Source organism: Agrilus planipennis, unplaced genomic scaffold (assembly GCF_000699045.2).
Source record: "Agrilus planipennis isolate EAB-ADULT unplaced genomic scaffold, Apla_2.0 scaffold140, whole genome shotgun sequence".
Taxonomy (NCBI): Eukaryota; Metazoa; Arthropoda; class Insecta; order Coleoptera; family Buprestidae; genus Agrilus; species Agrilus planipennis.
The window spans coordinates 176,085-201,933 of NW_020438943.1; the positions used below are offsets into that span (position 1 = coordinate 176,085).

The 25,849-nt window shown below is 34.9% G+C and overlaps 1 protein-coding gene across 4 annotated transcripts in view; it reads right to left on the reverse strand.

The window, feature by feature from the left end:
* LOC108739236 overlaps positions 1–25,849 on the reverse strand; it is a 119,196-nt gene that overhangs the window by 62,914 nt on the left and 30,433 nt on the right. The window lies entirely within an intron of this gene.

Sequence of the window (25,849 nt, forward strand, 5' to 3'; positions counted from 1 at the left end):
AGAATAAAAAATTGAATGGTCAGAAAAGTAAGATTTCGGCCATCTTTTATAGAGCTACTACGCTCACAGCTCAAATATCTGACAAACGTACACTTACTCGGACGTTATTCTTAAGTCATTCCATTCATGTTAACTGTTTACCTAATTAAACTTTATAGTTGTCTTCAGATTGAGTTATATTCTTCTAAATCAAACTTTAATGCAAAATAGTGATAACTGCGCTTATTTCTTTGAGAATCTAATTTTTTGAAAATTTTAAATTCACTGTCTTTAAATTGTAGGTTAATATTAAAGTGAACACGTACTATATATTATCATTCTACAATTTTTTATTCATGCATTGTATGCAGATTTGTTATTATGATTATTACTTACGTAGTATTTTCAGATAATGGCGACCGTGTCATATACTATGTACATCGCGTCATGGCTATAGCCTTGAAAATCAGATGAATGAACTGCTGGTGTATGTATAATAGTCAATTTTTTATTATAGCAATCTTCGTTTAGTGTTAAATTAAAAGCGACAGTTTTGTTATTACTCGGTCGACGACGACCTCTGACAATTGGTCAGAAAAAAAAGGCTGTTGGTCAGTTGGTAGACAAACGAGCACAGTACTAAATCGCATAAGCAAAATAAAAGATTAAAATCGATTATTTTTTTATCAAATTATAGAAACTTTAGATGTATAGAGTATTATTTATTACAGACTAACAATTGGCAATGTGAGAAAAACCAGTTAAACGGTTTTTTGTGTAGCCCACTCAATTACTCATTTACATATTTGATTATTTATGAAAAAAGGTATCTAACAAGCATATTTTGATATATGCACATTGATCGTCAACGATACTTTTTCTTCACGATACGTCTTATAGTGTATACCTGCAGTTTTGATATTTTGTATCATGAAAATCTGCAATTAAGAGAAGATAACTAAAGAAAATACCTATGTAGCAAAGTACGAGAAATTATCTGAAACTCAAAAGTCAGGGTAATCAGGTCACCTTTTGAAAAAAATTAAAACTGCATTTTCTGGAGTTCAGAATTTCTTAGGTAGGTTGCACACTCGGCCACCTGCAGTCGCCACTAGTAGCCATCGCCACGCGTGGTCGTTACTAGACACTATCGTAAGACGCTGTGGCCACCAGATATAATGAATTTTTTAAGTTAGGTCCACTCTTTGATGAACTTAAATATTCAAAAGTTTTCATTAATTTAAAATATTTTATGTCTAAATCTACGGCCAGCGACATTTGTTCCGGAAAGCAAATGGCTGCTTGATGTTGCAAGAACTCTCACTACAGTTTGTGTGGTCCGAATGGACCACTGTCGACACCATAATAATTGGATACAGCAACTTACGGTTGTAACGGCCAAATGACAATGTCGTTATAAACGGTGGTATCTACGTATTACCATAATGTACATTAGTCTGAGATAGCACTATGTTATACTGTATGCCAATCTGTTAAACAAGCTGCGTCAAAATTAAAAACGCACCACAGGGGTCTAATGCCTAATATTGTACCACTCTGCGGTGATATTTGATATTATCTCATGTTATATGCCTTAAAGAATCGGGCAGACCTTTCAGAATGATTACAGAAATAATTTATTCATATAGGTACGTATCAATCTTTTAACACTGTAATGAAGATGTCAAACTTGATGAAATTTTGCACAAACCGATTGCGCATATAATTGTCTACTAAAAAAAAAAAAACAAAAAGAAATCGTTTAACAACCTATTACCTTTACATTCTATTTTTACAAAAATTTGAGGTCAAAGATCATTAAAACCTTACACAATAACTACTTCCGTGAGTTTTAAATTACAACACAGTATATTTATACACGAGTATACACAACACTTTTCAAAGTACATAAGTAATTTGTACAGTATTTTATATAGTGTCTGTACATGCAATTTAGAATGGGAGAATAAACGGATCGGGGGGTCGATTTTCGTAGAAGTTTCAGGTGTACCGTATTACGAGCACTTAATGATGCATGGCCATTGTGAAGCGAAACTTAATGACTGTGCATTTAATTACATGATTGTATTTACATTATTTAGGTCAGTTTGTAGTAATTACACATAGCTGAGGCTCGCAACTTGTACTGTTAAATGTGTATAAGTAACATCCCACAAATTTAATAGTAATTGTACTAATAAGTGCTGTTGAAGAAAATAGACAACATGCTTAAAAATAAAAACAACCCTGACCTCTCTGAACAAAAATTTTCAGTCTCTCTCCAGTCTCTCAGAGTCTTTCAGCGTCTCTGAGAGCGTCTCTTATAGTCCTTCAAAGTTTCTCAGTTATTGCCTAGGTGTTTTTATTGATCTCTCACAGTCTCTGTATGAGAGATTCGAACGATAAAATTGTTAATTCAGAGATTCGAGTCTCTCACAGTGAGACTGAATGAATAAAACTGAAAAATCTCGGTGAAAGACTGGGATCTCTGAAATATGTTGAACTTAGAAAATTTTAACCATGTCTATCGAGACACCACTTATTGAGATTCGAGTCTCTCGTTCAGAGATTGGAGTTTCTCGTTCAAAGACGCTAAACAGTTTTTTGGCAGTCTCTCTCAGCGACACCAGAGAAACTTGATGAGCCGGAGACTCGAGTCTCGCTTTCAGAGACTCTGAGAGACTGGACATTTTTATCTCGGGCTGACTTAACAGGTCTAAGTAATACTATTTCTAAAAGATTAAATAATTTATGCCAAAACAGCATCTCACTTAACAAAATTGGAAATAGATCTACAGTAAAACTATGATTGAATGCGACATATATTGGACAGACCGGGAGAGGCATCTCAAACAGATTAAAAGAACATAAAAGATACTTAACCAGCAATATAAAAAAAAAACGGATAGTCTTCCATTGCACAGAAAAGAATCGCACTCAAAAATTCAAATGAATAAATAAGATATAATCAACTGAGAACAAACAAAAATGTTCATCAGTTAAGACCCTAATAATACTTTACTAATCAAATAAAAAGCAACAACAAATAAACAAAAATGTACTCTTTTACTACGGAAGGCCACATTACGTTATACAGTAAATATATCAGTATGTAATGCAATAAACAAGATTACGTAACAAACACATAAACGTTACAGTGAAGACGTCAAGGTTTACAACTACTAGTAATTTTTATTTAACTTCCAATATCTAAAAAAAGCTTCATTAATTTAGTATTGGTGCCTACGTACTAAGACATTATTTTGTAACTATTAGTCCGGTATATTAAAGAAAACTTAAAGAAGTCTACACATATCTAATCGTAAAATAAGATAGATAATCGACTAGTTCGGTTAATTCATTACATTATTTAATAAGAAGCACCTACATGTTTGCCTTACCTACCTATATATTCTTGGGTTACTAAGCCATTATTCTGATGCTAATAAGCGTCTGCATCTATTAGCATACTAATCTAGGACAGGCATGTAAACAAAAATAAAAAGATAGAAAACATTCGTTTCCTTTACTATGGTAACAAAATATCCAACAATTTTCTTTTTCAGGGTTCCGATTGTAGAATTCATTACAATTACTGCTTCTACTGTCATCCTAATCGTAATAACTAATACTATAATTAAGAATGTGATGAGTTTGTTTGTTTGCTATCATTTCACGCTTTAACTACTCAATCGATCATCATGAAATTTTGTACACACATTATCAGGGGTGCAGAAAAGGACATAGGGTACCTTTAATCCAAAAAAAAATAGTGTTCCCGAGGAATACAAAAATTAGGTTTATGTGATCGTCGATGATCTTTGATATTTGACACCTAGTTTTATATATGTAAGAGCTTTTGGGATAGCAAGGTTTTTGCTTTAGGTTTACACAACCAGTAAATACACCTAACAACGTAGCCTCTTCAATGTTTTTAATTCAAGAATTCAACTCACTACCTTTTACTTTAGAACAATCATTAGAATTCGTTGTTAAAATTAATACAACTTTAAAAACAACTAAAACTTTATTCTTTACTTCTTAGAGTACCAACCTCCGAATCTCCGAAATAATTATAAAATAAAAAAATACAATCACTCTCGTATTAGATAATGTTAGTCTAAGATATATAACGTTTTGGTAAACTAATAAACGCAAAACTTCTTAAAGTAGAAATCAATATTTATCGATACATTTCGATTAAATACTTTCCTCAATCAAAAACAGTATGAAACATGCAACTATAATGAAGTTTTATTAGTGTTCATAAAGTTGACAGGGGAATGTTGTAAATCATATACGATCCAGTGTATTTTAAGATCTTGGCAACTGTACCGTATGTGTTTACAAGCCGGGAGATCACTTAATATACTACAAGACCTTGTCTAAATCTGTCATTTCCTTCCGCGTTTACTAAAAATAAATGCAACTAAAGATGCATTCGCAAGAGAAAATTCATTTCAAGATAGCATACATCTCAAATCGCCTATTAAAAAATGTTTTTAAACGCCAGAAAGATTGAAGCTCTATTCAAACTCTCCGATGACAAAGATTGTTGTTAAACAAAATGAATGTAAATAAAATATTTAAACTTTTTTCAGTCTCACATTGCCACCTTGACAAGTAACCTTTGCTTATCTACAATAAATAGGGGTCAAAAAACAACTGATTACTATATACATTTTGTTTGTATAATGCATTTTAAATATATCTTAAAAGAAGTTTATTGTATGTTGTAATTAGGAAAAACACAAACGGTAAGTAAATGTAGTCTAAAATATAATGAGCCGGATACGCTGTTTAGATCCGGTACATTTTTAGGATCAGGATAATGACGCCGAGTACCCGTGCCGGATAATTCTACCAGAAAAAACTTTGATATCCATCTTCACACGTGTACCTAAAAGGGCGTCAAAGACATGACTCGCTCGGGGCGCCTAAATGGCTAAGGCAGGCCCTGCTTATGAGTTTTTCACAAGGACAATTAAAGGCACAAGTATAATCTTACAAACAAGTGGAGTAGGAAACTCTTTCTAGACAAACTTGTAGTTTTTTAAGTTAAGCAACGATATTCTGCAAAATAGTAGTTGGACCTTATGTTCTAAATGGTTTTACATCAGCGAACGTTTTCGTAAAAACAAAAGATCATACACACATATTTTTTGCATCTGTCAATTCCCTTTTATCGAAATCCTAATCAAATTTTATAGGGAGTTCGTAAGAAGAAACAAACAATAACACACATATGCAAATACATTAGAAGAAACAGAAATGTTCGTTCTGGTTTTGTATATATTTGCATGAACTCATTCATATACCCATTAAATATGTCTAATCGTAAAAGTTACTTGTACCTAATTTAAATTTCTATTGTCCAAGAATTAATATCAGTAAAGTTGTCTTAGAAAGAAGAAAGTACAATGAAGTAGTAAAACAAAATTTCAAGTTTACAATTAAGTACAAAGCTACTTAAAGACATTCATATGTATGCATTTTGCGATAGTATACATTCAGTAGAACAGGAAGCACTTTCCATTGTTTTTTACGTACTTATGTATATCAGCAGCTGACAATCCCGTTTTAACGACAAGAGAGAGAGAGAGATAAGGGGGGGGCTCAATAACCTTATCACATTGTCTTAATATTCCATTAACAAACATTAGCTACAGTTTAATCATAACACAAAAAGTATCATAGACAGTAATCTAACCGAGGTCTACCTCTGTTCTTTAGCTTCTATTTTTGCATTTAATTAATCCTTTGTGTCCCTTCAAACCCCCTCCTTTAATTTCTTATGACTTTCTACAGTGTGCATTCACCTCTTCCTAATACAGTAGAACCTTGATAACTTAAACGTCGATAACGTAATAACCCCTATAAATTTATAAATTTTTGTGTTCCCTTCCCCTCGGAGTCCAACACCTCTATTACTTAAAATATCAACCCTGTATAACTTAAATGAATAATTTGGGCATCGCACCTCAGTAAGCAGTGAAAAGTGGTTTGAATCAGGAGAAAGTCTTCTATGTAAAAGACGAAGAATTTCCTCTTGTATGTTTGGAGCATGGCATTGTACGGGTGCGAAACATGGACAGTGGGCACGGCGGAAAACAAAAGATTAGAAGCGTTCGAAATGTGGTGTTATAGGCGGATGATGAGGATATCGTGGGTAGAAAAAGTTAGAAATGAAGAGGTATTGTAAAGAATAGGAGAACAGAGGACTCTTTGGAAGTCAATAAAAAATAGGCGAGATAGGTTGGTAGGACACCTTATTAGGCATGAAGGTCTAGGCAGAAACAGGAGTTAGGAGGGGTAGAGGTAGACCTAGATTAGATTACTGTTCGCAAATAGTTAAGGATGTGGGCTGTTCTAGTTTTAGGGAAATGCGAAGTTTAGCTTAGGATAGGAAAGAGTGGAGGTACGTGTCCAACCAGTCTTAAGACTGACGACCTTATGATGATGATTATTAAATTATATTACCATTTTTACGTTTAAATTCATTTACACCATACCTATCTTAACTCCACCTCAACCAAATAAAAGTAGTGGTAGTAACAAGTGAATCTAAACGATTGCTACCCCTAATACCAAACAGAACGAAAGTTTAACAATCAGGTTAAAAGTTTAGTTAATTTCTAACGAAAACACGGTTGCTTTCTTAGTTGCTTAACTTAACTGTATTTGAAAATGCCCAATTTTACACATTAGCATCGTCATAGATATATGTAGTGCAGAGCGTTTATTTTTGGACGAACGCGAACACACATGGCACGTAAAGGTTTTGAATATTTGTTGAGTATATGCTTATGACCCAGATCTTTTAGCGAAAGTTGTGTAAATCTCAAACGTGTCTAATTTCGATTGCTGCAACCGAACCACCTGTAACAGACTGTAATTCGCAAAAATGACGACCACAACATATCATAGATACGTACACCGAACATTATTACATTTATCTAATTGTTAATTGTCAAATTCCACTCGTCGTCAATACACTTGTTGGTACAATTTCCAAAATCCAATCCATTTGGCAAGATTAATTATTATTAGATATCGGCATCCCGATTAAATCCGAGCGTGTAATACAAGCAAATCACTACTACCTCTAGCCTCTGACGAAGCATCAGGAAAACGCATTTCATAAAATGGTAAAGCTTTACCGTTAACAAAGAACCAGCAGTTCGTGGGATACCACAGGAATCATTTTTGAGTACAGTCAGTGATAAATCAATAAATAAGAAGAGTACAGAGTATATGTTATCTCCTGAGAAACTATTAGACGTAGATCGCGACCTAGATTTTAGATCTCATTAGCACACCACATGCAAAAGCTCTTTAAAAGTGAGTTCATATGATATCTGGTTAAAGCAGTACATTGCTATCTTCTGATATCTGATGGTAACACATCACCTACCAATTTCTACAATTCCTAAAGGCTTCCGGAAGCTAGTAGTATGAAGAATCCTCAAAATTACCCAAGTGATATTCCTAAAAGCTTCACGAGGTCGAACAAAAACAAAAACAATACAATCTAACATAATCTAACAATCTCCCGCCTTAATCAATTTAATGTAACTTGTAACAGAATAGGTATGTAATGTATTCTTTGTAACTCATCTTACTTGCATCCCCAAGCGTGTCTATATTTTGTATAAAACTAACACTACAAGTCCCAGGATCTCTGCAATTAATTTAACGATAAACACACTCGAGCTTGCAGCAGAACAATGAATATTTACTCATCACGTTAATTTACTTTAACCATATGCAAGAGCTAATTACAATACACGTATTTCATGCTCTACAGTTTGTAAACGTGATTAAAAATCAATTTGAATACTCCTTCTACGTTTAAATTTCGTATTTAAGGAACAAGATCAATATCATCGACGATTTTCGTTTGTCATTTAAAATACATAAAGAAAATCAGAAAAATTACATCAATATTATTAGTTTAGTAGCTAATGCATGAAGAATGAAAAGTTAAAACGTGCTATTTAAATGCATACACGTTTCCGTTATGCGCAATGCAACGGTCAGCAATTTTATATTGACAGATACGATACATCGTACTACTTTCACTTTATACTTGCGAATCATTTACATACATGCACACATGAATACATTATGGGCGAAAGTTAAAGACTCGTCAGGCATTACCTTCGGAAAAGAGCGATTCAAATCTTAACCGTTAGATTTATCAAACAAAATTGTAGTTGACGAGTTAACCCCGGCGCTGTATCTAAATATGTATACTTAACACCAGCACAAACTACGTCACGATAGTACAATGGGGAAATATACGCAGTACCAGCACCAGCTACTAAATGTACTGCATGCGAACGCAATATATGGGAATGCGATCGTCTTGCCTTCAGGACAATTTTTAACAAGCGTTCATAAATTAGTGGTATGAATGCCTAATTGTGGTCTATTCTTATCTTTTTTCTTCTTAATTTCTTTTTTAATTGTTGTATAGCTTCCATTAATCATTATTATCTTCCATTTAAAATACTAATTTATTTATTGTACGATGAGCTGTACTATAGTTTTGTATAAAAACATAAAATAAACAGAAACTCGGTTTTATCTGATAACAGTTTCAGAAAAATTTGCTATCTTAAACTTTAATAAAACAACTTCGCTGTATTAACAAGAATTTTCGGTACCCCGCCGTTCGTTGGAATTGAAGGAAGTGATGATAAGATACCATCCTAAATGGTTTTGAAAACATTTCTGCAAACAATATTTTTTAAGAAGCTAACAGTCACGTTTACATTATCGTTCTGACATACGATTGTTTCAAAAATCCTTAACTTACAGTAAATACAGAAAATTTTCTACAGTACCGGGTGGCCACTTAAAATTTTCTGTTGTTTATTCTCTGTTACGTATATTGTACTATTGCCCCTGGTAGTTTACACATAATTGTCTAACGGTACAACAAGAGACATTAAAAACGTAGTTTACGGTACTGATAACCTGTCTTCAATTTAACAGACTTTAAGTTTAACAATTTCTAACATAATGGTTCACATGATGGCCGTAAGTAGTTCTTATTTTCACGGTCGCTAACTCTTACTTTACTTTTAGTACTTGCTGCACTTAATTCAGCCTTTATTGCTAGCATTACCTTGCCAGTTTGTAGTTTCGCTAATTTATCCACTTTCATAGTACAAATATAAAAGTGAAAAAGTAATTATCCCATTAAATACGTACGCGAAAACAATATATCAATCTTAAACGTCTTTAAATTGAAAATAGAACTACAATTTAAAAAAGTGTATCTATCTAACTGTTTACTTATCACTGCAAGCTATCTCTTCTGAAAGCAGAAGTACGTGGAAGTAAGTTAATCACATTGATTTACGGAGGCACAAGACATGTTTATGCTGCTACCTGATTTTGTTAGATTTTTCCAATAAATATTCCTAAATTTTTATATGTTTAGGTACACATTAGGAAGCGCCGGCAATGCTGGGCGAAATTAAAAAGAAACGAAGCGTTTGAATCGATGAGAATGCTATGGATAAAAAATGGATAAAAATGAGGAGATATTTTAGAAACCAGGAGAGCAGAGACGCTAAGGAAGTCAATAAGACAAAGAGAGAGAGTGGTAGAGAGTTAGAGACATACTAGAAGCAGAAAAATGAATCAAGGATGTGGAATATTCTGTTTTTGGGAAATTCAAATTTTGGCTTAAGATATTAGAAAAGAACGGAGGAGGTGCGTGTCCATCAGTTTTTGGGACTATGACGATGATGATTGTAGGGGTATTTAGATTACTTACGAAGAATATTCAAAAGATAACATTAATTTATATGATTAAAACTAAACCTGAAATAAACGTATGTAAGATAACATAAGTATAACGAAGTGAATTAATTACGATACCTTAAATTTAAATATTTCCCTATAAGCTTGAAGTTTCGATAATTATTACAGGCTTGCCAAGATGCGAAGTCCTAGCTAAAAAACTGGACCCATCATTGTTAGCAGATAAAACCACATAAATTCGATTTCCCCTACTTACTCACTGTGCTCATGTAACACCATCAAGCTTCCTGACTACTCGATTATTTTATCTCGAACGATGAATATAGAATTAAATCAGTAGTCCGATGTTGTATGTTGTATTTATGTATTTTAATTTGTATGTATAAGTTAGTTATCGTTGGTTTGTCGATGGCCGGCTGTGTGGCCTTGTGCAAGAGACAGAGACAGGTCGTATTTGTGTCATGGACACAATTTCTTTTTGGTAATTCACCGTTCGTTCGTTCGTACAGTGTACGTTATACGTAATCGATAAATGGCCTCGTTACCAACACCATCAACCCGATGTACTTCTACAATCAGATGCATAACTAATCGCTATATTGTAATAACTTATTCTGCCGACTTAGCGTGACCATCCAAGTGTCAAAGTAATGTATCTAATATACAGGGTGTCCTATTTATATAATAAAAAAAACATGGCTTCCTGACACAAAATACAACAAAAAAGTGTTATACAATTTTTCAATCCAGTGACAATTGAGCTCGCAAATAGTCTTTCTAAATTTAAACGTACAATTTGTTTCATTACGGGCCTGGATCTAGGCGATTAATTACAACCATAACACATACATTTGTTTTCGTACACTAGTACGTTATGTTACAAACCTTTACCAAACGTTGGGTGTTGAGGGTTGTTTGTGTACCGCTTTTAACTATTCCGTAGTCGTTAAAATTTCTTTTCTATTTAAAATAACGTAATACTCGACGTCATGGGCTACATAAGGTCCACTTCAGTTGGTACGTAGTTTTTCTAACATGTTCAGTCATCTAATGGACCTTAACGCGAGTGCATTTTCTTCGGCTGATCCGTAACTTAATACCAAACATAAACAATAACATTACCCCAAAAAGCAGCTGATTTTGCGAATTTTTCTACGATCAGCTGACAATCGTAATTAATTTGCGATTGTGCAGGACCGGCATCAAAACTGTTACAACTTTATAAATTTTTATTTTGTTTCAAAAGTCAAAAGTGTTATAACATTTTATGTTCCAAATTTCCTTAAGAATCTGTCGTATAAATATTAATTATTATAACTGGGACACCCTATATATCTATGTAGAGTAACGTTTAACAAAAAATCGAAAGATATTGTAAAAAGAGGACGAAGGTAATAGAGACAGAAACAGGAAGACCCTCATTAGGTTACACATGGGAGATGTTCTAGTTTTTAGTCAGGATGGTATTATGAGATCTTGATCAATATCAAATTCTACTTTCGGGTTTAAACTTCAAAAAAAAAAATCAATGACTGCCCTTAATAGCATATGACTCCCGTTCATCTCGAAGACTCAATTCCACTTTTATGTCGTTTTAATGCTTTGCTTAACGTGAAGTGGCTTCAACAACAGGTTCATAGACAACTTGAGCACGTGCTTCAATCGCTAACCTTGTTCTACTTTTTCTAATTTCACAATAAATTAGTATCTACCTGCAGAGACTACACGAAAGCGTTTACATCAAAACAAGACTCTTTACGCTAATTAACGCGACTGGTTTTCAATTAACGTAATAACTGTTTACAATCATCAACGATTACTGTTATAATGCATATTGGAAATTATAAATATTACCATCTGTCATCATTACACCACCACCAACATCTGTAGAAATAATCAATCATTTACTGTTTTATTGCAAGGGTCAATAGAACAACTAATAATTTCTTCAAATTCCATATTGACGACAAGTTCCAAAAGGCCAAACGGACACTGTCTAATTAATTAAAAAAAAAAGATCTTATTTTTTTCTATGGCATTAATTCGTGTATGTTTAGATTTTATTAAAAAAATACTCACTTTTATACCCCGCTAATTGATTGGCGGGGCAGATTAATTTATTTCGACATTCTAGTTGTAATAATTGCATACCTATTATCTTAATTGAATAAGCAATCTCAGAAGATTGATAACTCAATATATTCACAGTATATATGCATATGGAAGTTTAAGTAATAAATCACATTACTTTAAACTAGCAAGCCGATAAATTGCTCCCAATCAAGACCGACAATTTTTTTACTAATTAATAACAAACTGGGTAATTTGGTGTCAATACTGTCGCCCCCATTAATATAACTGTTGCTACCATGTTTAAGTTTCACAAAATATTAATCATACATAATGTTACGTCTCCTACAATAAGCAATTAAAAGTTGTAACTCGTTGGCTGCACGTTTGTATGCTACGTATTTATATCAAGCTAACACGACAAAGTCATATTTTTCATTTTTAAAATGCACTACAATTTGTCGTTAATTGGTTACCAAATCCAAAAATTTGTCTCTCTGGGAAATATACCAACTGCTAGCCTGATATTCAGTTGATGACTCTAGTCGTTTTTCGTTGGATAATGACAAAATAAGTAAAACTACCATCTTTCAGCGACAAATTATAGGCCTTGTCATTTCCATTTTGAGATACGCTATACAAGCGAAAAATTTTTGGATTTGACAACAAATTAGTGACAAAGTACCATCTTTCGGCGACAAATTACAGCCCTTGTAGCATTTTTCTATGTAATTTCCATTTCTAGATATGTTACGTGTAGAGACAGATGGAGATCACGTATGCAGAGGCAGCAAGGCGACCCTCCAGTCGTTTTTAGATGGACAGCGACAAAATAAGTAAAAGTATCATCTTTCAGCGACAAATTATAGGGCTTGCCATTTCCATTTTGAGATACGCTATACAAGCGAAAAATTTTTGGATTTGACAACAAATTAGTGACAAAGTACCATCTTTCGGCGACAAATTACAGCCCTTGCAGTATTTTTCTATGTAATTTCCATTTCTAGATATGTTATGTGTAGAGACAGATGGAGATCACGTATGCAGAGGCACCAAGGCGACTCTCCAGTCGTTTTTAGATGGACTGCGACAAAATAAGTAAAAGTATCATCTTTCAGCGACAAATTATAGGCCTTGTCATTTCCATTTTGAGATTTTTTGGTTATCAGGTTAGCAGTTCGAGTATTGTTTAGTAATTGGTTAGAGCGACAAATTTTTGGATTTGGTGACAAACTATTGACAAATTAAAGTGCACTGTAAAATTTGTTCAAGTCAGTAAACGCCTTACAACCAGAAGATAAACATACAAGAATGTTAATAGTGTAGAAAACGAATATTTTTCTCTTATTATACGATAAATTAAATTTGTGAAGTAGCCAGTTGTTTGAAGAGGAACCAAAAGTAAAATTCAAACAATTTCTGATGGGTACAAAAGAATTTTAATTATAATAAGCAGTCGAGTTAGAAGTAAAGTGGAAGATAAAATAATTTACATTTTCTCGTAGGTAATTCTAGCATTTGTAACAAGAGCGACCGCTCTGTAGCCATGAAAACAGCGTAAAAGGAATAAGGGACCGTCAGTTTACATTTCCCTTTCGACTGAATTTAACGAGGGTAGAATTTCCCGTCTCTACCCATTCACACCCCAATTCATTCGCAGCTTCAATCCCTATTACTCTTTTGCTTGTACACGGGGTAGAAGTGAATTCTAGTTTTTCGCGTTTTTATATTTACGTTAGTTACGTACCCACACCTAATTCCAAGTGAAATATAAAAGTTTTATTTAATTCGACGGCTTAGGTGGTCTACATTTCTGAATAAAAAATAATGCTACGTTGCCAAAAAAAAAAAGTAAAAAAGAAAAGATTACCCTCATTTGTCTGAATCAGTGTAATATTTTTTTACGTACAACCCTTATTTTTTTAAGTTTGCGGCTCTTATTTTTTCAGAGCAAAAAAAGGGAAACATTCAGAAGCCAGACTAATTCAACCAAATGGCCTTTGAACGAAATCATGTAAGTGTCTCGCGTCTGAATTAATTCCAAGTGAAATTGAAATTAATAACATTTTTGGAGAATTGTTTATATTATAGGGTTGTTCGGAAAGTCATTTCGTTTTTTTTTGTGGAAATGAAAGACAGTTTTCGTATAATAAACAAATACTTTATTAAATTATATATTGACCGTTCTGGTCCAACACCTTTTGCCATCTTTCTGGTAGTAGCATAATTCCACGCTCATAAAATTTTTGGTCTTTGCTGGCAAAAAACTGATCGAGGAGGTTTTTGACCTCCTCATTTGAGGTGAAGGTTTTACCGTCTAAAAAATTTTGGAGTGACCGGAACAAATAATAATCCGATGGTGCCAGGTCTGGAGAATATGGTGGGTGTAGCATTGTATCCCATTCAAGCTGTAAAAGCTTTTGGCGAGTGACCAAACTTGTGTGAGGTCTCGCGTTGTCTTGGTGAAACACTACACCTTTCCTGTTGATTAGTTCTGACCTCTTCTGTTGAAGTGCATCATTCAGTTTGTCCAGCTGATGACAGTAGACTTCCGAATTAATCGTTGTGTTATCCGGTAAAAGCTCAAAAAAAGCGATTCCTTTAAAATCCCATCAAACAGACAGCATCACCTTTTTTTGGTGAATATCGGCTTTGGAAATGGTTTGAGCCGGTTTATCTTGCGTTTGACGTTGTTGTATACAACCCATTTTTCGTCCCCAGTGATGATGCGCTTCAAAAACGGATCATTTTCGTGACGTTTATATTTTACCGATTTTCACCTACGACTTCCCTTTGGAGCAATATTTTTTTCTGGATAACAGATACCCTATGTCCTTTTCTGTACCAGTGACAATGTATGTACAAAATTTCATGATGATCGGTTCAGTAATTAATGCGGGAAATGGTAATAAACAAACTCACATTCGCATTTATGATAACGTTAAGGTAATTAATTTATGAAACATAATAATGGTTTGTATATCTCATAGTTACGCCACTGTCTAAAACAACGATTTTTTTTATTATGCGTCTTACCAAAAACGATGAGTTTATTAACCTAATAGATATAAAAAAGAATAATAGCCCAAAGTATTTTACAATATTAATATTTTCAAGGTGATTTCTGACAACAGTACAACTTACTTTAGCTTTAATTAGACACTAATTAAAATGGATTTATCCAAAACAGTTTCTATCAGAAACAATTGCTTTTATTTTACTTAATTTTTTAATCATTTACTATAGTTTGGCGAACTTATATATACACATATCGAAGGTGGCAAGCAACCAAGCACATACAAAGAAAATTGTGATGAAAATTTAACTTTTGTTTTTGGTCAATTGAGTTACAGAAGTAAGACGTTTTTGCGGGGCCAGATCGAAAGAACCGATTTCAGTATTAAGTTTTTATAAACGGAGAAAAGTTCTTCCATGCTACGATCGCAACGCCCTCTCTCTTCTCCCTCGTTGCCACCCTTCAACGACGAGACGGTGGCTGTTACTCTAACTCCCTTGATAATTTTGCTGATGCTTCCGTTATATTTCGTCTACACTTGTTTGAAAAAACATCCACGGCCCACTTTAATCCCCTTGCATATACTCGCGAGAGTGAGAAATAAAAAAACACAAATAGAGAAAAGCGAAAGTTTGTTAAAATTTTAATTTTTACTATTTACATGCAGCACACTTTAGATGTCAGCAAATTTAAACTTGTTGTTAATCAAAAAAACCGTTCTAAGTGGAGTTGCCATGGAATAAAAATGATAAGTAGATTAAATACATCCGGAGTTACCACGCGATTCATCGAATGAAAAATGAATTTCTGCTAAGCTGTCAACTGAAGCCCCTGCTGCAAAACGTACAAAGCGATACGAGTCATTAGTTTCTCCTCGACCACGGTGATTTGAATACATAAGTCACGAATATTAAGTGTCTGCCTGATAACCGTTTAGTAAAGTAAAATAATAATTGCAACAGAAAATTAATAAGTCATTAATTAATGAAACCACTACTAAGATGACAGTCAAGTTTCTAAAAACATTGTTCTTTTTGAAATTATGAAAAGTTGTTGAAAGCTAATCAAATATGAATTAAAAATAGTGTAACTATGGTTGTTCGGAAAGTCATTTCGTTTTTTCCCGACAGAGGATTTAATTGTATTCTTTTGCACCCAACTTCACATTTAAGCCGTATAATTTTTATATGCTTTGAGAGCTCATATAGCAAGGCTTGTGTGTGAAAAATTCCAATTAATTCTACGCAGTAGTTTTTGGTTGGTGCCCTTTTAAATATGGAGAGCGATAAGCAGCATTTTCGACATATCTTACTGTTTTACTACAGAAAGGGTAAAAATGCTGTTCAAGCCAGAAAGAAATTGACTGATGTGTATGGAGAAGGTGTGTTGACAGTACGCCAGTGCCAGAACTGGTTCGCTAAATTTCGATCCGGCAATTTTGATGTCGAAGATGCACCACGTTCGGGAAGGCCGGTTGAAGCTGATAAAGACGCGATAAAGGCATTAGTTGATGTGAACCGGCGAATAACAACACGTGAGATCGGATTGAGGTTAAATTTATCAAATTCAACAGTTTATGACCACTTGAAAGGCCTGGGATTATCCTCGAAGCTCGATGTATGGGTTCCCCATGTTCTCACAGAGAGAAATCTGTGTCGCCGCATTGACGTCTGCGATTCGCTTCTCAAACGTCACGAAAATGATCCGTTTTTGAAGCGCATCATCACTGGGGACGAAAAATGGGTTGTATACAACAACGTCAAACGCAAGAGGTCATGGAGCAAAAAAGATGAACCGGCTCAAACCATTTCCAAAGCCGATATTCACCAAAAAAAGGTGATGCTGTCTGTTTGGTGGGATTTTAAAGGAATCGTTTTTTTTGAGCTTTTACCGGATAACACAACGATTAATTCGGAAGTCTACTGTCATCAGCTGGACAAACTGAATGATGCACTTCAACAGAAAAGGTCAGAACTAATCAACAGGAAAGGTGTAGTGTTTCACCAAGACAACGCGAGACCTCACACAAGTTTGGTCACTCGCCAAAAGCTTTTACAGCTTGAATGGGATACAATGCTACACCCACCATATTCTCCAGACCTGGCACCATCGGATTATTATTTGTTCCGGTCACTCCAAAATTTTTTAGACGGTAAAACCGTCACCTCAAATGAGGAGGTTAAAAACCTCCTCGATCAGTTTTTTGCCAGCAAAGACCAAAAATTTTATGAGCGTGGAATTATGCTACTACCAGAAAGATGGCAAAAGGTGTTGGACCAGAACGGCCAATATATAATTTAATAAAGTATTTGTTTGTTATACGAAAACTGTCTTTCATTTCCACAAAAAAAAACGAAATGACTTTCCGAACAACCCTATATTTTGTATGAAATTAGATTGTTAGAAAAATTAAAGGGGCCCAACAATTTTTTTTTTAAGGGGGGCGCAGGTACAAAAAGGTTGGAAACGACTGGACTAACTGTTTCCTGTGGACTTCTGCCGTGTCCATGATTTATTCAGATCAAGTCCAAGATACTTTTGCGTACTTTATCGTTAACTTTATTTTTCTTCTGTAAAAAGAATTGGTTAATTGGTTTTAGTGCATCGGGGAAGAAGTTGGATTTTATACATACAAAAGGATAATGCCTGTTTACACGGTAATAATACGAGAGATTAAGGCTTGGCAGCCCGATAAAAGTACATATAGTTACTTTTGAGTGTAATTCTTCGGATTAATTAATTTGCATTAAAAGACCGGCGACGATTACAGGTTAGTCCCCAGAGCACTTACATTTGCATTAATTATACAAACATTTTTGTACCATTGTACATTATCGTATATTTATTCATTCGTTCATTCATGCCAATGCACCCACCAACGATAAGATAATACAAACGAGATCTGATTAAAGGCAGTGTACTTGACATCAGAAAGAAATTATTTCTTTTCGTATACTTCAGTAAAAAGAATGTGGTACATATGTACAGATTGAATTGGAAATCATGAAAGAGCCCCAGAGATCACGGCTCCCTGGGCCCGTGTGGACAGATGTAACTTGGCACAGGCATTTTCTTATTTTTTATTAAAGTTTCCTTTTAATTTCATAATTAAAAAGTCTGATAAATCCAACCCAAGTACACTTTAATGATCCGTGATCCATACCACGAAGTTTATTCTTAAATACCTTCATTTACTCGTAAGATAGGGATAGGATTGCCACAAACAAAAAGGATTTTGCCCCAGAAACAATTTATCTTCAACAATTCCACTTTGAACAGTTTCCAACTTCCTCTAATAAATAGAATTAGTTAAGTCCGAAGCTGTAGAGACTTTTAAAGAATTTCAATTTGGATACACTTGCTTACTTACGAGGGTGGATTGATAAGTTTCCGGCCTGACCAAGAAAAACAAGGTTTTTAAAATTTTTTTTTTTTTATTTCTCAACATAATCTCCTCCAAGGCTGATACATTTCTCATAGCGGTGTTCCAGTCTATTAATGCCATCTCTATAGACTGATTCGTCAAGCTCCTCAAAATAACCATTTACAGCTTCGATTACTTCTTCATTGTCCGCAAATCTCTTACCGCCAAGCCATTTTTTGAGATTAGGGAACAGAAAATAGTCACTCGGGGCTAGGTCTGGAGAGTAAGGAGGGTGCGGCATCAATTCAAACTTTAGATCGTTGATTTTAGCCGTCGCAACGATTGACGTGTGCGCTGGTGCGTTATCGTGATGAAACAAGATTTTTTTCTTCGCCAGATGAGGTCGTTTAATTTTCACCTCGTGGCTCAAACGTTGCAATAAGTCTGCGTAGTATTGACCAGTGATAGTATTACCCTTTGCAAGGTAATCAATGTATATAATACCTCTTGCATCCCAAAAAACAGTAGCCATAACCTTGTTCGCCGAAAAAATTGTTTTTGCCTTCTTTGGAGTTGGTTCCCCTGGTCCAATCCACTGTTTAGACTGTTCTTTGGTTTCAGGAGTGTAGTGGTGGACCCACGTTTCGTCAACGGTTACGAATCGACGCAAAAATTCGCTTGGATTACGCTTATACAATGACAAATTTGCGGTAGAAATGTTTTTTCGAATCAATTTTTGGTCGACTGTTAGCAAACGCGGCACCCATCTTGCACAGAGCTTTTCCATATGCAAATGTTGGTGCAAAATATGTTGCACACGTTCATATGACATCTTACAGGTCTCAGCTATCTCACGCACTTTCAATCTGCGGTCTCCCAGCACTATTTGATGAATTTTTTCGATCATATCTGGAGTTGTGACCTCAACGGGGCGTCCTGAGCGAGGCCCATCAGAGGTGCTCACACGACCCTTTTTAAACTCGGAAACCCACTGCTTAACGGTTGAATATGACGGGGAGGATGTCCCCAGTGTTGAGTCCATCTCTTTTTTAATTTCCTTCGGCGTTAACCCCTTCAAATAAAAGTATTTGATGACAGCACGATTTTCCTGCTTTTCCATTTTTACGAAAACCACAGAGGCGTCTTGTTCAGCGTGCTGTCAAACCTACACTAGCAAGGAGATCGGGCTGAAACTATAGCTACAAGCTATCCAAGGATGGTACTATAGAATGTCACCTCAAGGTAGGCCTAGTGGCGTCATCTCTTGGTTAGGCCGGAAACTTATCAATCCACCCTCGTATAATAACAACAATAAATGGCCAACTAAGCCTTTAATAAATCCATTTTCCGTTCTATCGAGTTTGTCGTCCCGATTGTATTGTATGGAAGTGATTGAATCTGAGTCATTCGGTTTGTGAATCTATACATCACATACTTACACCTTCGGCAACGATTTTCGTAACGTAATACTACGGGATCGAAGGGTGCAAGTAAGTAATAATGTCCTCCGCCCCCTTAAAATGACGAACCCTCCGGGATCTATTGTGTACACGGGCATGGTAGGGAATCCGTTGACGGAGGCGTACATATTTCACGAGAGCAAAGGCCATTACGCGGAACTTACGAGTTTCAGGCCGTTGGGGGGTTTTAAAAATTTAATTACTCGAGAAACGAAGAGGACTTACTTTAAAAGCGATTGATTACTGAGAGGAAGTTCTCATTTTCAGATAAAAAATTTAAATTAAATTACTTTTCCAGATAGTTACACTACCTTGGTACACTTAATCTATCTTCTTATCTGATCGACAAGTTTTACTACTTTCAGAACTTCTTTCGATACACTTCAAAAATTAATGGTTTTCCAAGTAGCTAATACTAGTTAGAAATTCAGACGTTTAATATTTATTGATATTAAATCGCGCGTCATTAAACATCTATACATGTAAACAGCCTTCATTGATGAATAATGATACACCCTTGTACTCAGCAAAGTCTTGACTTATTTTACGTAGTTAGTCAATGAAATTTTACTACAGATGGATCCCGAGTACTACACGGTAAAGTATCAACCATCATCATCATCACAAGTTGGAAGACTTTCTTTCTTTGCTTTTGTTTCTACTGTTAATATCTCTCCAACTGACTCTTCATGCTCCAGAATGTGTCTTACCATCTTATCTCTCTTATTCCTTATTGCTTCTATAATGCCCGCTGTACTCCTACTTTTTCCAAGGAGTCAAATTTAGACATCTAATATTTATTGACTCTGTATTAACAGAAAATCCCGCGTCGTTGAACATGTATGTAAGAATCGATACAAAAACAGCCCTTATTGTTGAATTATGATACACCCTTATACTCAGCAAGGTCTAGACTTAGGATTCGTTGGACAAAAGTCTCTTACTTTTATCTTTGTTGCTCTTTCAGTTTCCAATACATCTCTCACTGACCTTTAATGTCTCAGAAGATGTCCTACCATCCTATCCCTCTTGTTCCCTATTACTTCCCTAGCACCCCTTATTCTCCTACTTTTTCTAACATCTTCCCATTTCATTCATCATCTTTATTCATTCTGGAACACCACTCATCTCAGTAGAAAAAAACCGTAGTGACAATAAAGTAAGCCACGATGTGCTAGATCTAAAAATAAAGTCATCGCGCTGTCTGTGCGCACATGAATATGGGACTAATACATATGTATAAATAATTAAATAGACAATGTAAGGTTAACGTCCTTCCTTTTTACACCGCAGGCGACGATACAGTCCAAAGCTAATCGTCAATTTTTTTAACACTTTCTTGCGTCCAAGTCAATTAGTAGGTACATTCCATCCTTAAATCGCTTTACTAATGGTTAAATTATCAGATTTGTAACCGCTAACGATTTTATACAATGTTACATGAATAATTTAGATAACAGCAAACAATTTTACCATGAAATGTTTTTTTTAATTTATTTTATCAAGTACTGACGCCACAATGACGAATGTTAAGGAGGGACAATCAACCCTGGTCGGATTACACCAAAGGCAAAAAATGGAGCACATGACAATAGTATATGTTCTCGTGTTTTTTATGTTTCAAAATAAATTCTAGAGTTGATGATCGTTAACAGCTTGAGTTATCGTCTGTTTATCAAGTTAAAACTAATTGTATAGAGTGTAGGGTTATCGGGCTTATGAGATTGTATCTTCTTCTGTCTATTGAAATACAGGTGAAGAAATAATAAATAATGATCAGAGCATTGGTGCGTAAAGCCAAAAGTCCCGGGTTCAATTCCCGGAGACGGCAACAACAAATTTTCCCTCATTAACTTGAGAAGGATTATAATGGAAAAAAATTAAAATTAATTTTCACATTAATATATTCGATAAACAATAGTTTAATACGTATAGAAATCTGTTGTTTAATCATAGTGGGTCCTGGATTCTACTAAGACTACAATACATATATATGCGTTTTGACGCCCCTGTTGTTTGGGTAGGTCTACCTAGTACATTCCTATAATGACCTCCACAAGTCTAAACTATAGGTACATACGATTAGATACGACGATAACAAGTTTAGTAAATTAAACAAACTAACAATAAAACAATAACAATGACCGATAAAAAACACTGAGATTTCACACTTAAAAAAAAATATTTTTCGCAATTGATTGTTGTGATACCAACGTACAGTTAATACGATTTATTGTGCAAGTTTCGGAGTTTTATCTTGGGAAAGGTGTTTTTCTGCAGGAAGAGTTCTGCGTTAAGAAACAATTACAAAATTAATTTTTGATGTTTTGGTTAATTTAATTCCGTTGGCGTTGACGTGTGAACATTTCCATTTAACCACCACATTATACGGTCCAATTCCGCTTCCGGGATTGTTCGTGTGTAAATAACTGGCTTTTATATCAGATTTCGTATCCTCAGAATTAAATACGTTAAGAATGTTTGGCACCCGCAATAAGCTCTTTTAATTGCCTACAACATCATCTAAGGGGTCGTTCAAGTATTACATAAGTAGATTTTTTACAATTATTAACCCCCTCCTCCGCGTCAGCAATAGTAAGCGAAATTCAGGTAAACATTAGTACATGGGTTCCGGTTTCTTTATTGATTCATGAGCAGCACTTATAAGTCCCCGAAAATGCGTTTCTTTTTCAAGCATAGACAAGCAGGGTTATCATGTGTTCAAACCAAAATTGACTAAATTTTGTAGAAAATCCGAAAAAGTAAAGAAATAAATATTGCTGACATAATCACCATTCAGACCCCCCAACTTCCATAATTAGTTTTTATTTAGGTACCTACAGGTCTCTTTTCTGTATTAATTTTTTTTTTAAACTTGTGTTTTTGTAAAAAGCAGTTAAATCCTTGTTTAATTATTATAATAAACAATATGTATTAACATAAAAATGTTCCCAGATATTACTTCTTGGTAAAGGTCTAGATGATGAGTGGTCGGGATCGAAAGATTAAGATCCCCCACCACTATACCATAAAAAGATCGTGGCGGTCTCACCCCCATAAAAGGTTATGGGGGTTCAAAGTTAATAAATATACAAATTTTTATACATTTCTAGGCATGTAAATATTTATATAGTCATTCTTAAACAATATTCAAAGGTAAAACTAATGAAAAATACATAAAAATATTGAGAAAGTTATATAAAACATTATTTAAATATCTTTATCAATAGGGTAGGTTAGGTTATCGGGTTTTGTTTAAGTGACCACCTTCTATCGATCCCCCACTTCCGCCCGCTTGAAAATAATTATTTTATTGAATTTTATTTGAATTATAGTGTATGAAAATTGTCAAAATAATCAACTTTCAACCCACATAACTTTTTATGGGAATGAGACCGCCCCAAATTTTTTATGGGGTTTTACTTGTGGTGACCACTCTCTTTCGACCCCCCCTACCCCCACCCCTTTGGGGGGTGGGGGCATCATCTAACCGCCATAACTTTTTATGGGGGTGAGACCGCCACGAATACAGTGGTGGGGGAGACCTCCTCTTTCGATCCTACCCATCCCACCCCTTAAGGGGATGAGGGCCATCATCTAGACCATTACCTACTTCTTTTATGAATAAATACATTTTTAAGTGTTCAACTAACTTCATTATCTTAAATTAATCATGATTTTGCCCCCAACTTCGGCAATTAAACTTTTTACTTTTGGGTACGTGCAACCAATCCTTATTATTATGCAACAAAAAGAAACAAGAACAAAGGATTGCGTTGTCGTTTATCTTTCCAATCTTTTTTTTAGAAAACTTATTAAACTACGCGACTAATTAGTGGTTAAAAAAACAGAAAATGCTTATGCTGTTTCGAGTCCGATTTGCAAGTTGACCTGCGAACTTTATACGCGTTGATAGTGCTGTTGGTCCCACCAATGGGTGCTTGACCTCGTTTTTTCCACGCGACCAGTCCGTTGTGGTGCTCATCTTTTACCTTGAGTCGACTTTCGTTTCCGCAATTATACATTTCGATTAACGGATTCGGAATATAACGCAGTTGAACGGAGAAGCGAGCGCGAGCGGCGAGGAATAGCAAAAAAAAAATAATAATAAAGAGCTTCTTCTGCACGAGCGTTTACAATCGGCGATTAAACTTTCGAGATATAACTTACTTAATTAAGTCCGATAATTTTCTCGGAAACTTACAAAAGCTTTCGACAAAATTTAAAGAACGCCGTATAATTTGAAAACTGCAAGTGACAAATTGTTCCCTAAGGCATAACAAATTCGATCGACGTTGATATACGTACGTATTTTGACGCCAAGAAGTCCTTTCTATCTAGCTAGGTACCTTGATCGTTTTATTTTTTTGTTTACAATGTTGCTGCTACTCAGCACAACCTCTTTACACAAGCACTCAAGTGACTTGAAGCGCGAGGACGAAAAGAAATTCATATATTCTAACGTCAAGAACTTCTCTCTATCTACCTATCTTGATCACTTTTTTGTCTTTACAAATATCGATGCCACCCAACCCAAGTCTTTTACACACGCACTCAAGATACTTGAAACGGATAGGCGAAACGAAATTCATATTCTGACGCCAAAAAGTTCTCTCTATCTAGGTACCTGGATCCCTTTTTTTGTTTACGAATGTCCCTGCTAACCAACACAACTCTTCTACACCTGCACTCAAGATACTGGAAGCGGATGGGCGAAACGAAATTCATATTCTAACGTCAAAAATATCTCTCTATCTGCCTACCATGATCGCTTTTTTGTTCACAAATATCGCTGCTACCCAACACAACACTTTTACACGTGCACTCAAGATATTTGAAGCGAATGGGCGAAACGAAATTCATATTCTAACGTCAAAAACATCTCCCTATCTACCTACCATGATCGCTTTTTTGTTTACAAATATCAATGCTACCCAACCCAACTGTTTTACACATGCACTCAAGTTATTTGAAGTGCAAGGGCGAAACAAAATTCTTATATTCTATCGTCATTAATTTCTCTCTATCTACCTATCTTGATCGCTTTTTGTTCACAAATATCGCTGCTACCCAACACAACACTTTTACACGTGCACTCAAGATATTTGAAGCGAATGGGCGAAACGAAATTCATATTCTAACGTCAAAAACATCTCTCTATCTACCTATCTTGATCGCTTTTTTGTTCACACTTTGTTCAACTGTTTACACGTGCACTCAAGATACTTGGAGCGAATGGTCGAAACAAAATTCATATTCTGACGCTAAAAAGTTATCTCTATCTAGATACCTCAATTGCTTTTTTTTTGTTTACGAATACCGCTGCTACCCAACACAACTCTTCTACACGTGCACTCAAGAAACTTAAAGAGGATGGGCGAAAAGAAATTCATTTGCTCTCTTTGTACCCTGTATTTTAGGAAGAACCAGCTGGGCTAACAATAAGTATTGATTTTAACTGGCTTTAAACTTCAATACGTCTTAAAGTGTTTGCTAATAAGAAAAAAAGTGTTCGCAAGGTTAATTTGAAACTGCAATTCATTGCGGTTTTGTCTGCTATGTCAGTCCATTTTATCTAATAACTAGGTCACTTTATACTTTATTTAACTACTTTTCTGATAAAATACATATAACAGATAATAACATCTACCAACTTTGTATATTCATGCACAACTCGGACTTTTTCACACAAAAACACGAAAATACATGTGTTCTTATGAAGAGCCAATTTCTCATTCTTTTTTAATGGATGTAAAATACTGACAGCTTTTTAATTCGCTGTGTGCTACAACAGTTACCGACGACCTAACCAAACCTTATTTGTTAATAAATATAATGTTGACTTAAATGACCTGTTTAAACTACTTGACTGGACTTGTAAAAAAAATTGTACCCATGAACATACACTTAATAAATAAAAAAATGACTAAACAATATCTATCTGGAAAGTAGAGAGAAAACAAGAAATCAATGTTCTCCATGGATTTCCTTGAGGTTACTCTCACGATTCAATTTTCGTCTCACTCAGCTAAATTGTGTTATTCTTTAGAAAACAAATTCCATGTTAACCAAAGGAAGGCAACACCTTTTCTACCTGTTAGTCAATGCGTACAGGTAAAAAAGGTCAGCTTTAGATCTAACCCTCACAGATGTTCATTGTATTAGCTTAAAACTTCGCAACCT